This window comes from Pinus tabuliformis, chromosome 9 (assembly GCF_031772625.1).
Source record: "Pinus tabuliformis cultivar Carrire ecotype Pingquan chromosome 9, CPIR1, whole genome shotgun sequence".
Lineage (NCBI taxonomy): Eukaryota > Viridiplantae > Streptophyta > Pinopsida > Pinales > Pinaceae > Pinus > Pinus tabuliformis.
The window spans coordinates 571,257,759-571,264,836 of record NC_142307.1 but is presented as its reverse complement, the minus strand read 5'-3'; the positions used below and the strand labels follow the sequence as shown (position 1 = coordinate 571,264,836).

General features: G+C 35.0%; 1 pseudogene across 1 annotated transcript; it reads left to right on the top strand.

The window, feature by feature from the left end:
* Window positions 1-1,237: 1,237 nt before the first annotated feature.
* LOC149149824 (large ribosomal subunit protein eL21x/eL21w-like) lies at window positions 1,238-6,244 on the top strand (annotated as a pseudogene). Its single transcript, XR_016262764.1, has 5 exons — window positions 1,238-1,472; window positions 2,411-2,482; window positions 5,422-5,789; window positions 5,884-5,975; window positions 6,149-6,244. The product of XR_016262764.1 is annotated as a large ribosomal subunit protein eL21x/eL21w-like (transcript).
* The last annotated feature ends 834 nt before the right edge of the window (window positions 6,245-7,078 follow it).

Here is a 7,078-nt window from a genome sequence, read left to right as displayed (position 1 = left end):
CGAATGAGGATGGCGCTCTTTTGGGGGCAGAGGGTCAGGGAGTTCCTTATAGGCAGCAGTGATAGTGGCTTCGATCAATGGTCAGATGATAGGTCTGTTCTCAAATATGGAGCGATTTCGAGCCTTCCAAATCTGCCAGTTTACAAGAATCGGAAGGAGTATACATTTCGATCCCTTATGTTTTTGTGCCCACTTTTCCCAAGCCTCGATCAGGTCCGATCCTTCCCAATTGCCATTGAAAGAGAAGTGATTTGAGAGAGATCGCCAAAATTCTAGTGTAGCATTGCATCTCAATAAGAGATGCTCTGTGGATTCCGATGCGTCTTTGCACAGCACGCACCAAGTTGGCCCATGTATTGCTCTGTGCATTAGGTATTCTCCTGTAGGTACATTATCTAATTTTCTCATGAATTCAATATTGAGCTCTTACTTCATATGGAGGAAGATGATTTGATAAAATTTGCTTGCTCTCTAATGGTTGATTTTGATCTTAATATGATTTCCTTTCAAAATTTTGATCTAAAATGGAAAAGAAGGTCTAATTTTCTCATGAATTTAGTGACCACCACAATAACATGTTGATATAAATTAATATGCTAAATTTAAATCATACCCACACTAACATGTTGATATAAATTAATATGTTAAATTTAAATTATACCCAAACTCATTATATATTCTTGATGCTTTATTCTTAAATCAAATAATTTCTAACATCTTTTAATCTAATATATATATGCTAGATTCCCTTCTCATTATAATTAAATTAGAATCAAAATCCATCTTCAATTTATATACACATTCTAGATTCCCTTCTCATTATAATTAAATTAGAATCATAATCCATCTTCAATTTATATACTCATTTCCGACTATATTTAATTTGTAATATTCGCTTGAAATTTAATAACTTTTATTAAATAAATAAATATGTAAAGTTTAAAATTATAATTATAATTTCTATTTTTATTTAAATAATCAAACCTCATATGTAAGGATAACTTTATGACCCCCAACTCGTTAACCTTCCATGTTGCATTAAAACCTTATAAATGGAACATTTTATATTATTAAATAATAATATACATTTTTACTTCATTGTTGGGAAGTATAAATTATACCAAACCCTACCCACACCCCCGAACCCTAACCCCATCAAACCCTAACCTTACCTTAACCCGAGTTTGGAAAAATTAGGGTTTACAAAAACCCTTGTTACCCTTTACATAAATTCTTTTGAGTTTGACGAGAGAGGAGTTGCAGTAGCAGCAGCAGGAAGAGCGGATCCACCGAGGGAGGAGAATATGCCGGCAGGCCATGGAGTGCGAGCTCGGACGAGGGACCTGTTCGCCAGGCCCTTCAGGAAGAAGGGATATGCCCCTCTCAGCACATATCTGAGGACATACAAGATAGGGCAGTACGTGGATATTAAGGTCAATGGTTCGATTCACAAGGGTATGCCTCACAAGTGAGTACTTTACTTTTATTTCGTCTTTGCTGTGTCAGGGGTTCTGGGACTTGGCCCGAATTCGCTCTTGATGTGTGACCAGGGTTGTATGATTTTTTGAAGGATTTCATATTTGTTTTAATGTGGCGCTTGCAAGGCCCAAACCTGAGTTTGGACATAAATATTTTCAGAGAAGTTGCGGATTCATAGTTTCTCCCCCTTTCTTAGTGGGTATTTTCGTTCTACTGGGAAATATGCAAATCACTGGTCGAAACCTCAATGGTTAGGGCCGATCAATAATTTTATTCAGAAAATTTGATGCTTTGGTCTCTCCATGCTTACCCTGACTTGAGATGGGGTTTAGGCGTCACCTTCACCCCTTAAAATCCGTGGTTTTCAAGATTAGTATGTTTTTCCCCATTTAAGCTGTCAAGGTTCTTAGACAAGCTCCATTTTTCTGGAACTAGAGTTCAATAACCCCTTTCAAACGATCTGGGTTTACCTCTTAAAGCAGTGTCGTATTTGATCATTTATAACTCTGAATTTCTTCTTGTTCTGATTCATGATTCAGTGGTTTTCTTTTGCCGTTATGGGTTTTTAAACATTAAGATCGTTATATATATTGTATGGTAAAATGAGGTAGACACTGTTGTATTCTAACTGCTGCGTAGACTAATTCTTTGTTTGAAACGGTTAAGTCTGTTGTTGTTAAATTAGATATTTTGGGTGCCATAATCAGGTTTGCCCTATTTATAGCCTTACTAGATTTTCTCTTATCTGAAATTGTAGATCTGCACTGGAAAATTTACCCATTAATATATTGATTTCAATTTTCATGTTACTTTGGATGACATACTATACCAGCTCAACCCTTTTAGCTTGCCAATCATGTTCTTTTGCCATTGTATACTCATCTATTTTCAACTGTTGTGGCTTGGGTCGCTTCTTTGAAGGAATCATAAGTTATACCATGGCCGCACCGGTGTTGTCTGGAACGTTACCAAGCGGGCAATCCGTGTCGAAATGAACAAAGAGGTTCTACATTTTATTTTATTTTCTCCCACATTCGATCTTTTTCCATTAAATTTTGTTTCCCCATAAAATGTGTTCTGAGTATCGTGTTTTGAGTCTAATGGAAGTCGATCGTGCGTGTCTTTTCAGCTTGATGTATTTTGGCAAAGTACATTTATAGTATTTTAGGTTGGTTGTTGGTGCAGTTTTCGAATAAATGACGAGAAAATCTTCGATTCTTTTATCAAGTTCTCGTTAAATCTGTTGTTTTATTTTATTCCGATTAAACAGATGTGCATTATTGCAATAAGTTTGCGCTCCCTTATTAATCAGTAAAATTGACAATCGGGTTAAACGTGGCTAGATTTTCTTTCCTCTTATAAGCGACTTGTAATCACAATAGTAAAATTTATTTTTAAGCACCTTGAAAAAACTTATTTATAATCAGGTTTAATATTAAATTTATGAGTTGGCGTCCCTGTTACGAATATGCAGATGGTTTTCGTTTCATATTCTGTTCGTCATCACTCGTAAAAGTTTTTCTATGATCATGTATTTTAACTTTAGATACATGCTCTGGAATGTGCATCCCTGTTATGAATCTTCGCAGCGATAAATTGTTCTAGTCTGCTACATTCAGCTTTGATGTTACTATGATGCAAAGACTGCTTAAGAGTCCCATATTTTAGTATGCCTTCATGAGCTCTTTATCGTCGTCGGGCGTTTCCCCATGGCTTCGTGTGGATGGCACAGGGCAGGTGTAAGCACATTCAAATCTTCCTATAGTTTTTCCTGATTAAATGTGATTTCATTTTAGCCCCTTTGACTGGTGCTTTTATTGGAAACTTAAAACTGTTTTGGCAGTCAAGTGTCAATGGTTTGAATGGTTGGGAGGTAGGTTTCATACTCATCACCCTGGTTCAAATCCCCAATGAGACATTAATCCTACTGTGACCAGGCCAGAAGGGGAGATGTACCCCAGGGGTTTGAACTTCGAACCCGTGGGTATGTATTTGGGCATTTTGGCCCTTGCTAAGTCACAAGTTACCTGTCCGTGCTGGCTTATAGGCCATTGTTTATTTGGACATTTTGGCCCTTGCAAGTCCCAAGTTACCTGTTAGTGCTGGCTTGTGGGCCATTGTTTATATGGATATTTTAGCCCTTGCTAAGTCACAAGTTACCTGCTAGTGATGGCGTGTGGGCCACCGTTGAGTCACAAGTTACCTGCTAGTGCTGGCGTGTGGGCCATCGTTACTAGTTGGGGGTTTATATGATATAAGCCCAAAATACCTTAGAATTGGTTTTTCCATTGCCAACTAAGCTGAGCCATGAGTGCTAGAGACATTTTAATGTTAAATCATATGTAATGTCTGCATTATTTGAGGGCGAATATGATGCATTTAATTTAATGAGATTTACATTTTTCCTTTCATACCTAACACCTCCAAATTATATAGGAGTTTCCCTTTTGTACTTTTGGGCTAAGTCTCATGGCTTGGGTTTGAGTTTGGGTCCGGCAATTATTAACTTTGGTTTGAGTTCGAGTTTTATGATGAAGTTTGCCATGAAATATCTCATAAAATAGTAAGGAATAAACATCAATAAACATAAAAAATGCTGTCATGAACATGGAAACTGCAAGGGTAGATGACAAACCTGAGTTATGACATGAAGTTATGAATTCTGAGCTTATGGACTTGGTCAATGACTATGGCGTTTGATAAGTTTTGTTAAACCTCAATTTTTTTTTAAGGTTTGCCAAATTTTGAACCTCAAGATTGAAGTTCTGTGAACGTTGTGACATAGCTTTTGGGATGATTTTCTATAAGTATTTACTTGATTCCTCTTGGTTCAAGTCCTACTACAGCTTATCTACTACTGATTATACATGTTCTTTTTGACCTTGTGAGAGCTGGGATAAAAGTTTCTTTGATTAAGATGTATTTGCTTTTATGGCTTGGAATGATTGAGAGTCAGTATTTCTTGATTATAGTTTTTCTGTCTTGGAGTGATTGTAAAGAACTGGAAAGATTTTCTCTCCACTAGAGTATTTGTGATACTACAATGGATGGTTTCATGTTTATTATCCAAACTAACATGTCATTTGCACTGTTAGTATCTTTTCAAAACCTTTTTCGATGGAATTATTTTATGTTTATGTTTCTTAAATTGCCTTGTCTCTTAGATATAATTTTTTGCTTTAGGAACTCCCTCCTACGATCTCATCTCATTTTCAGTTTCTTGTACTGGAATCTGGAATCTATCTTTTTGGATAGAAAAAGACTATTAGTGCGGCATCATGCCTTTTTTGTTTTTTCTTGTTGGGGATTCAAGTGTAAGGAATGAAACTATTGGCATTGCCAATGCATCTAGACGAATGCCATTAGATAATTGCTGATGCACCATCTTTTATATCGGTGGTGTTTTCCTCTAATTTATTAAGTAAATCTATTTTTTCAATGGTGTTTGGGATCATAAAATGGATTTTATATTTCTTAATAAACAATACATATTCTGAAATTTATTTGAGATTTTCTGTATGGCTTTGCTCTTTCAACGATATGAGCATGAACCCTGGTTTGTACATCTTGTGTTATATCATCTATTTTTTTTTATCATCACAGTGGCACCTTATTTCAGTCTTTGGATACCCATCTATTGCAACTAGTATGCTTGTTTGTGCTTGTCTTGCATTTTTTTTGCATAAATGTTGTACGTATTTGCACTAATAAGGCTGCATGGCAGTCTAGTGCATAGGATTGGTGACATTGGTTTCTCAGGATGTGATTAAATGAACTAAGATTGATAATCCATGCCTGTTTTCATTTTAGTGCCCTCTTGTTTATTCATTTGTTAGAACTGTTGGATCATATGGTTACTGTAAAAGAATTGGTGGAAATGCAATTGGGATGGAGTTCTTTTGTCTTTCTTTGTTCTATGCTAAAATTCTGTTTGATGATCAGGTTCGTAACAAGATAATCAAGAAGAGAATTCATGTACGAATTGAGCATGTGCAACCGTCTAGGTGTGCGGAGGATGCTATATTAAGAAGAAAAAACAATGACCAATTGAAGGTAGAGGCCAAAGCACGTGGTGAGATCATCAGCACCAAGAGGCAGCCTGAGGGCCCTAAGCCAGGATTTATAGTTGAGGGGGCTGTTTTGGAGACAGTTACACCCATTCCATATGATGTTGTTAATGATTTGAAGGGTGGATACTAAGGTTTTATAAAAGTAACTGGGTTTGGTTCTGGGGTTGGGCGAGGTTAACCAAGACAAAAGTCACTCATCGTAGTGGCCAGAAAGGTTTAAAAGCACTGATAACAACCTTTGTAAGTATATTAAACATGTGATATTTTTTTAATAAATTTTTTACTAGAAGAAAGTCATTGTTATCTAATTTCTCCCTATTTACTGATTGACAAGAACTAAAATATGGAAAACCTCCAAATCATTTGGAAAAGGAGGTGCTGCAGCAAAATAGATGGGTTGAATTTGTTGTTTGGATGGACTCTATGGTATGTAATCTTAGTTGGATTTCCAATATACTTTTAAACCATATTTTCATTTTATTTTTTAGTACTATTAGATATTATATCTTACGTCATTTTATGGTTAACATTGTATAACAAAAACATGCGTTGTGTTATGTAATTAATACTAACATGTAATATTGATTTTTTTTTTTCAGAATGCTATAGGTAATGATTGCCAAGACGATGATCCAAATTATGTTCAACATATATCAGGAGATGATGAGGATGAGGATGATGGTGGTGAAGGAGGAGATGATGATGATAGTTGCGGTGTTGGTGATGATGTGGATCATAGTAATGATGATGGTCAAGATGATCATGAGGATGATCTTGGTGGTGGTAGCTAGGCATGCACATGCATTGTTTTTTATGAAGAAATTATTGTGTAGAATGACATTGTTATGTTTAGATGGGTGTTGTGAATTTACCCTATATCAATGAGACATTTTGATTTTGTAATCATACGATGAGTTTGATTTATGTATGTTGTTAATTTATCGTAGAATAACGATATTCATGAAATATTTTGATTTGTTAATCATATTTGAATTTTACTTGTTTTGATTAAAAATAATACTGATTTTATTAGTATTATGTTGCTATTTTATACATGTTTTGAAAATTGTTAATGACACATTGTTATTTTTTTGGATGGATGTTGTCAATTTCTCTTAAATTTCTTTACAAATGATTTTGAATTGTGATATTTGCTTTAATGATATTTAGAAACTATCATATATTTCACTATGAATCTATAAAGGGGGTCATATATGTAAAGAAAAATATACTCTATATAAGAAGTCAAATGCGGATGTAACCATGGATGCAAAATTGAAAGTAAAATTGGATGTTAAACTAGGAATTAATACAAAATGCAAACAATTGACATACAAAGTGTTTTAAATTAGAAGTGAAAAATTGTGCAATAGTTGACACAAAGAAGGGAACAAAACATGGCATACAAAAGGATATCAAATTGGGCAAAAACAAGGACACATAAATGGGCACCAAATTATATGCAAAAAAAGACAACAACTAGATGTAAAATAAGATGCAAAGTTGAGCGTTAAAAAGAAGCAAAAAAC